Here is an 8,842-nt window from a genome sequence, read left to right on the forward strand (position 1 = left end):
ATGCAGAGGTTTCTGGGACAAAGAAATTGAATAAGGCATAGACTACCCTCAAGGAGTAAAACAGCTAGATACTAATAATACAATAATTCTATAGCGCTATGTAAGTTAATTACATGTATCCATTGAACTTCATAACTAAGGTGGCTAGAACTATAATCACCCCAAGGATTCATTCACCCACTGAACATTTGTTGAGCAATCACTATCTGCCAGTTGCTGCTAAGTGGTAAGTGATACAGAAGTGGTCCTTTGTAGGACTTACAATTTATTGGAGAATGGGAACAAATGGACAATTACAAAAAAAGTATAATAAATGCTGTGAGAAGGGCCATACAGAATCCTGCAGGTTAGTGGAGGCTTCATGGGGGGGGGGGTTCTTGGGATGCTAGTCAGGAAGGAGTGGTGGACAGGGCTGGAAGCCGTATAGCAAGTTATGTAAGACTGTGAAAAAAATCAGTAGTCTATGGCAAATAATTGCTATGAAAATACTCAACAGGGGCAGCTAAACCAGTTTCGGTGAGTCAAAGGAAGCCTGGAGGAACAGAGGTCCAAGCTGAGGCCTGAAGACTGATTAGGAGTTAGCCAGGCATTGAGAGGGCAAGAGAATTCCGGAGGGGACAGCAAAGGTCAAGGAATAAGCACACGACAAATTGGGAAGATTTGTATTTGTATTTGTATGGGAAGATAAGTATTCAGCATGACTTAGGGGCTTATGGTACAAGGGAGAGGGAAGCTTGGGCCAGCTCTTGCGGGGCCTTGTCAGCCATGCTAAAGATGGAGGCTTTATCCAGGGGAATAGTGAAGAACTTCAAGCCTAAGAACAAGCCGAGATTTGTAACTTAGATCACTTTGCAATGTGGAGACTGGTTTGGAAAGGGGAGAGAGATCCCAGGCTTTTGCAGTGATCCCAGGGGAAGAGAATGGAAACTAGAATTAAGGTAGTGGCTGATGGACAGAAGAGAGATAGTTTTATGGGGTGCTTAGGAGGTAAAGTTAAAGTCTGGGGAATCGTTTTGCTGTGTGGGGGAGGAAGAGGGACAAGTCAAGACTGCGTACTGTTTCTGACTTGACAAGTGGGTGGGTGGCACCATTTTCTGCAACAGGGTTTATTCCAGTGGAGCTTGGAGGAAAGGGAGTCATGCTGCAGACAGATTTGGGTGGCATCAACACACACGGGAAGGAGAGTAATGGAGATAGCCCTCAGAAAATGTGTAGCATGAGAAGAGAGCTAAGGAAGAAAGTGAAGAACACGCACCAAAGGGAGGGCAGGGGAAGAGAAACCAGCAGACAGGATGAAACCTGGCAAGTGTGTGAAAGCCCAGGTAGGAAGGAAGGGCGAAGTGTGGGATGCTGGATTTGGCAACAAGGAGCCTTGGCGATATTGGTGGGAGCAGTTCCATTGGACAGTTCCATTGGACAGGAGAGATCAGAAGCCCCAGATGTCAGGCAATGGAGGAATAATTTAGAGGAAGGAAGTGGAGGCAGTGGAGGAAAGGACACAATTTTCAGTAAATCTGTCTCTATTTGCAGGGAAAGAAAAATGGAGGGAGAAGAGTTGAGGAAGGCTTTTTTTTTTTTTTTTTGGTCACGTTTTGAGTGTTTTAATATGCTGTTAAGAAAAAGGATCAAGTGAGGAGGAAGAGTTGGAAATGCAGGAAAGTAGGAATTAGAATGGAACAAGCCCTGGAGAGCAGAAGATGGTGGTAGAGCCCAGGTGCAGAGAGTACCCTCCCGCAGGAGCCGAGTGGCTTCTGTCTTAATAGAAGGAAACAGCGCTGACCTGCACTGGTACGGCTCAACCAGTTGTTAGAACACTTCTGTACCAGTTAGTGTAAGAGTAAGTGCAATAAGCAGTAAACATAATTAATAAAATAAATTCTGATATGAACTCATCAATTCAAGCTAATTAAGAGATTGCAGCTATTGGTTAAAGGGTTTCCAGCTGCGCCTGCGATGCTTAGCAGCGTCCTCTGCCGGTGAGGCAGCGTCACTGCAGGAGGAGAGCTGCTTTGTACATACTTGAAGCACTTTTTTAAATTGCCTGTTTAAATTATCTTTGAAGTATGGAGTTGCTACTGCTTCTAAATAGTTTAGCTTCTATTTTGATTTTTATTGCTAGTACATTGTCATTCTTGTTCCATTAAGTTGCAGTGTTTTAATATTTACAAATTCAATAATTTTTAATAAAATATTAAAACCAACAGGTAAAGAGACAATAAAGTTTGGATATGTTTCTTTTTCTTTTTTTTAAAGATTTTATTTATTTATGTGACAGAGAGACAGCCAGTGAGAGAGGGAACACAGCAGGGGAGTGGGAGAGGAAGAAGCAGGCTCCCAGTGGAGGAGCCTGATGTGGGACTCGATCCCGGAGCGCCGGGATCACTCCCTGAGCCGAAGGCAGCCGCCTAACGGCTGCGGTACCCAGGCACCCCTTGGATATGTTTCTTAATACATCTTTTGAAATAGAGTGAGAATCGCTTGATTGTTGAGAACAAAAAAATAAATATTGGGATGCATCCTGGAATGTCCTCCATTACTGTGTAAAATGAGAATAATATGAAAATTCTTTCCAACTTTTAATTTTTAAAGAAAACTTAAAAAGAATTTTAATTATTCGACAGAGCACAAGCAGGGGGGAGGATTGGAGGGAGAGGGAGAAGCAGTCTCCCTGCTGAGCAGGGTGTCAGACTCTGGCCTCGATCCCAGGACCCCAGTATCATGACCTGAGCTGAAGGCAGATACTTAATCAACTGAGCCACCCACTTTTATTTTGAAAACTGTCTAACATACAGAAAAACTGAGAAAAAAAGGATGATAAACACCCAAATACTAAATACAAGCTCTTCTGCCCACAGGTCCTGTCCCTGCGCTTTAATAAAATCACCTTTTTTTGCACCATACATACATACATACATACATACATACAAACAAGGATTCAACAAATCTTAATATTTTGCCATATTTGCCTTACTTGTCTGTATCTTTTCATCTGTTTGTGTACTTATCTTTCTTTTCCTGAACTATTTGAAAGCAAGTTACATACACCGTGACCGTTCATCCCTAAATCTTCAGCATGTCTTTACACAAGCACAATGGAATTATCACGTCTGATGAATTAGTAATTACTACTATCATCTAACATTAATCCATATTCAAATCCCTAATATCATCTAACATTAATCCATATTCAAACTTTCCCAATTTAAATATCTTTTATAGCATTAATTAAAAAAAAAAAACAGGATCCAGTCAAGTTCCATACTTGTACCGTGATCCCTACACTGTGTATGCTGTACTTAGTCAAATGCCTTTTCTGCATCTAATGAGAAGATTCTATGGCTCTTGTCCTTTCTTTCATTTATGTAGTGTATCACATTGATTGATTTGCAGATGTTGAATCAATCTTACAGCCGAGGAATAAATCCCACTTAGTCCTGGTGAATAAAGCTTTTAATGTACTGTTGGATCCTATTAACCAGTATCTTGGTGAGAATTTTGGCATCCATGTTCATCAGGGATACTGGTCTGTAATTCTCTTTTTTGGTGGGGTCTTCGTCTGGTTTGGGGATAAAGGTAATGCTGGCCTCACAGAAAGAGTTTGGAAGTTTCATTCCATTTCTATTTTTTGGAACAGCTTCAGAAGAATAGGTGTTAATTCTTCTTTAAATGTTCGGTAGAGTTCCCCTGGGAAACCATCTGGCCCTGGGCTCTTTTTTGTTGAAGATTTTTGATTACTGCTTCATTTTCTTGCTGGTTATGGGTCTGTTCAGATTTTCTATTTCTTTGTGTTTCAGTTTTGGTAGTTCCTATGTCTCTAGGAATGCATCCATTTCTTCCAGATTGCCTAATTTGTTGGCACATAGTTGCTTATAATATGTTCTTATAATTGTTTGTATTTCTTTAGTGTTGGTTGTGATCTCACCTCTTTCATTCATGATTTTATTTATTTGGGTCCTTTCTCTTCTTGATAAGTCTGGCTAGGGGTTAATTAATTTTATTAATTCTTTCAAAGAACCAGCTCCTAGTTTCATTGATCTGTTCTACTGTTCTGTTGGTTTCTATTTCACTGATTTCTGCTCTAATCTTTATTCTTTCTCTTCTCCTGCTGGGTTTAGGCTTTATTTGCTGTTCTTTCTCCAGCTCCTTTAGGTGTAAGGTTAGGTTGTATATTTGGGAACTTTCTTGTTTCTTGAGAAAGGCTTGTAATGCTATATGCTTCCCTCTTAGGACCACCTTTGCTGCATCCCAAAGATTTTGAACAGTTGTGTTTTCATATTCATTTGTTTCCATGAATTTATTTTTACAATTCTTCTTTAATTTCTGGTTGACCCATTCTTTCTTTAGTGGAATGCTCTTTAGCCTCCATGTATTTGAGTTCTTTCCAAATTTCCTCTTGTGATTGAGTTCCAGCTTCAAAGCACTGTGGTCTGAAAATATGCAGGAAATGATCTCAGACTTTTGGTACCAGTTGAGACCTGATTTGTGACCCAGAATGTGATCTATTCTGGAGAATGTTCCATGTGTGCTTGAGAGGAAATTCTGTTGCTTTAGGATGGAATGTTCTGAATATATCTGTGAAGTCCATCTGGTCCAGGGTGTCATTCAAAGCCCTTGTTTCCTTACTGATCTTTGGCTTAGATGATCTGTCCATTGCTGTAGGTGGGGTGTTAATGTCCCCTACTATTGTTGTATTATTATCAATGTGTTTCTTTGATTTTGTTATTAATTGGTTAATATAATCGGCTGCTCCCATGTTGGGGGCATAAATATTTACGATTGTTAGATCTTGTTGGATAGATGCTTTAATTATGATATAGTGTCCTTCCTCATCTCCTGTTATGGTCTTTGGTTTAAAATGTAATTTGTCTGATATAGGGATTGCTACCCCAGCTTTCTTTTGATGTCCATTAGCATGATAAATGGTTTTCCACCCCCTCACTTTATTTAAAAAATTTTTTAATTTAAATCCGATTAGCCAACATATAGTACATCATTAGTTTTTGATGTACTGTTCAGTGATTCATTAGTCGCATATAACACCCAGGGCTCATCAGATCACGTGCCCTCCTTAATGCCCATCACCCAGTTTCCCCATTCCTTACCCCCTCCCTTCTGCAACACTCAGTTTGTTTCCTGGAGTCCATAGTCTCTCGTGGTTTGTCCCCCTCTCTGATTTTTTTCCCAGTCAGTTTTCCTTCCCTTCCCCTACAGTCCTCTGCATTATTCTTTATATTCCACAGATGAGTGAAACCATATGATAATTGTCTTTCTCTGCTTGACTTATTTCACTTAGCATAATCCCCTCAAGTTCCATCCATGTCGATGCAAATGGTAGGTATTCATCCTTTCTGATGGCTGAGTAATATTGCATTGTATGTATGAACCATATCTTTATCCATTCATCTGTTGAAGGATATCTTGGACCTACCACAATTGGGCTATTGTGGACATTGCTGCTATGAACATTGGTCCACCCCCTCACTTTAAATCTGGAGGTGTCTTTGGGTCTAAAATGAGTCTCTGGCAGAGACAATTGTTCACTCCACCTGTGACCGACCATTTTAATCTCAGGAACATGACCCAGTTTCAAGTCTTCAAACTTTACAGGCTCCTGTGATATGGACCTGAGCCATTAACTGGTGGGGGATTAGTGGAGTGGGAAGGAAGTCTCTCCAGGCTTCTGCCTTGTACTGGGTCTCTACCTGGACTGCAGTTGTGCAAATGTAAAGCCTTTTGTGGTTTATGGCAAAACCAAAAGTCAGCACCTAGAGTTGCTGTGTTCAGCCAGCTTTCCTGCTCTGACGCCTAGGAACCCTGTAGCACTCAGGCACTCCTGTTCTTCTTGTGACCCTGGGGATCCTGAGACCACGCTGTCCCACCTGGAATCTGCCCCCACTTTACTGGTCCCCCACTGTAGCAGACTTCTAGAAGTTTTGATTTTGTGTCTGGCCACTATAATACTTTGCCGTAGCCTCCTTTAGGCGGGCTCCCTCCCCTCTGTGGTGTCCTCCGACATACTGCCCCTGATTCACGTCTCTGCACCACCTACCTTCCAAAAACTGGTTCCTTTTCTTTTTTCTTTCTTTCTTTCTTTCTTTCTTTCTTTCTTTCTTTCTTTCTTTCTTTCTTTCTTTCTTTCTTTCTTTCTTTCTTTCTTTCTTTCTTTCTTTCTTCTCCTCCTCCTCCTCCTCCTCCTCCTCCTCCTCCTCCTCCACCTCCTCCTTCTCTACCTTCCCCTCCTCCTCCTTCTTCTTTTTTTAAGACTTTTGTCAGAGAGAGAGAGCATGAGCAGAGGGAGTGGCAGGCAGAGGGAGAAGCAGGCTTCCAGCTGAGCAAGGAGCCGGATGCAGAACTCGATCCCAGGACCCTGGGATCATTACCTTGATGTGGTTTTGGAATATAGGTGAGGTTTGGTGGGGTGGGGTCCAGAGCCAACGACCAAGAAAGAATTCTGGAGACGTCCTTGGTGCAAAAAGGTGGTTATATTAAAGCATGGGGACAGGACCTGTGGGGAGAAAGACCTGCTGCACCAGGGTTGTGAGGAAGAGTTCGGGAAGGTAAGGAAAAGGAAGATTTCAGAAGGATTTTCATACGTTAAAGACTCACAAGATACTGGAGGCCTTGCCATTGTCAAGTTAAGGTTGGTTTTCCCTATAGCAAGGCATTAACATTAAGACAGTTGGGAGCTTCCTGGATAAATGTCACACATATCCCATCCAGGAATGGGGAGGTGGGTTGTGGGGTGTCAGCTTGTGCTTTGTTCTCAGCTTGCCTTCTGCTCCCTCATCAACCTGAGCCGAAGGAAGACGCTTAACCAGCTGAGCCACCTAGGCATCCCTGCACCTTGCTTCTGATGAGGGAGCAGAAACCAAGCTGAGGACAAAGTACAAGCTGACACCCTACAACCCCGCCCCCCACCCCAAGGTGGGATATGTGTTGATGTAGGAAAGAATGTTAGGGTTCCAAGCTGATGACCAAGAAAGAATTCTGGAGACGTCTTTCATGCTAAATGGTGGTTTTATTAAAGGATGGGGACAGGACCCATGGGCAGAAAGAGCAGCAATTGGGTCATGAGGAGTGGCCCATTTATATACTTTCAAGTTGGGAGGGGGTTAGAGATAGTGTAAGTCTCTAAGGAATTTTGGAAACACGGTTTCCAGGATCCTGAAGGGGCTAGCTATTGTTGGGAAAAGGTCATTTATTACTGTTTAATAAAACCTTAGACATGAAAACTTTCAGATGTGTATCGGTGGGCCATATACTTGGGGGATGATTGCCAACATGTATCTTGGGGGGTAGAGATAAAGGAAGTTTCCAAAGGAATTTTTATATGTTAAGGTAGACTTACAGGATCCTTGGGAAGGGGGTGGTGGTTGGGCTAGGATTATCTTTTGCCCTTAGGAAAATATTAACATCCAGGCAGCTGAGTCCCTAGAGGAAGGTCCCTCTGCCGATTTCAAGGACTTGTCAGGGGGCTGTAGATAGTAAGGAAATTCAATAATTTTTCTTCTGCCTTTGTATCCCACATCAATTTCTGTCATTTAACATATATCCTGAGGATTGCTCCATATTAGTATATGCGGGTCTTTTTCATTCTTTTTACAGCTGCATAGCATTGTTGTCTGGATGTACCAAGTTTATTCAATCTCCTACTGATGGGCATTGTGTCATTTCCAGTGTTTTGTTATGACAAATAATGGCAAAATGAATACCCTCATGCATGTTCACTGTGGAAATATATACTGAGTAGATTATTAGAAATGAAATTTCTGAGTCTAAGGGTAATTACAGATGTAATTTTGTTAGATGGTGCCCAATTCTACTCCACAGGGATTCTATTAAACATTTTGCCCTCCAGTCAACAATGTTATAGTGGGATCATATCTCTACAGCCTTACTGACAGGCTGCTTTGACAAACTTTGGCACTTTTGTCATTCTGATCAATGGGAAATTGTATCTTTGTGTAGTTTTATCATAAATGCAATTGAGCATCTTTTCATATGTATCAAGGGCATTTGCCTTTCCTTTTCAATGAACTCTCCACTGATGTCTTTTGCTCAGTTTTCTTTTCTGGTGTTTGTGTTCTGGATTTTTAAGAACTGGAGCAGGAAGATAAGCTCTAAGTTATTTGTAACATATTATACATCTTTGTAATTTGTCCTTTGATTTTGTCTATTTTTTTTCCAAAACACATGTATTTTAAATTTTATATAATCATGTTTATTAATATTTTCTTTTATCCTGTATTTTGAATCATTAATTAGAAAGGTCTTCCCAATCCACAGGTTATAGAGGAATTAATCAATGTGTTCTTTTGGTACTTCTATGGTATCATTATTTATACTCAAATTTTTGATCTATTGGGGTTTATTCTAGTGTGTGATGTAAAGAGTGGCTCTAATTTTATCTTTTCCCAGAGGCTATCCAGTTGTTCTAATACTATTAATTAAAAAGCCCATCTTTCCCCCAGAGATTTGAGATGCCACTTTACTGGCATACAATTTTCATATTTACTGGATCCTACTTTCTTTTAAAGATTTTATTTATTTATCTGACAGAGAGAGAGAGAGAGGGCACAAGCAGGTGAAGTGGCAGGCAGAGGGGAGGGAGAAGCAGACTTCTCTCTGAGCAGGGAGCCCGACGTGGGTCTTGATCCCAGGAGCCCAGGATCATGAACTGACCTGAAGGCAGACACCCAACTGACTGTGCCACCCAGGCGCCCCAGGAGACTTAACTCTAGGAAACAAACTGAGGGGTGCTGGAGGGGAAGTCAGTAGGGTATGGGGTAACTGGATGATGGGCATTAAGGAGGGTACTTGATGTAATGAGCACTAGGTGTTA

Source organism: Ursus americanus, chromosome 32, assembly GCF_024610735.1.
Source record: "Ursus americanus isolate L20-20 chromosome 32, mUrsAme1.1.p, whole genome shotgun sequence".
NCBI classification, from domain to species: domain Eukaryota; kingdom Metazoa; phylum Chordata; class Mammalia; order Carnivora; family Ursidae; genus Ursus; species Ursus americanus.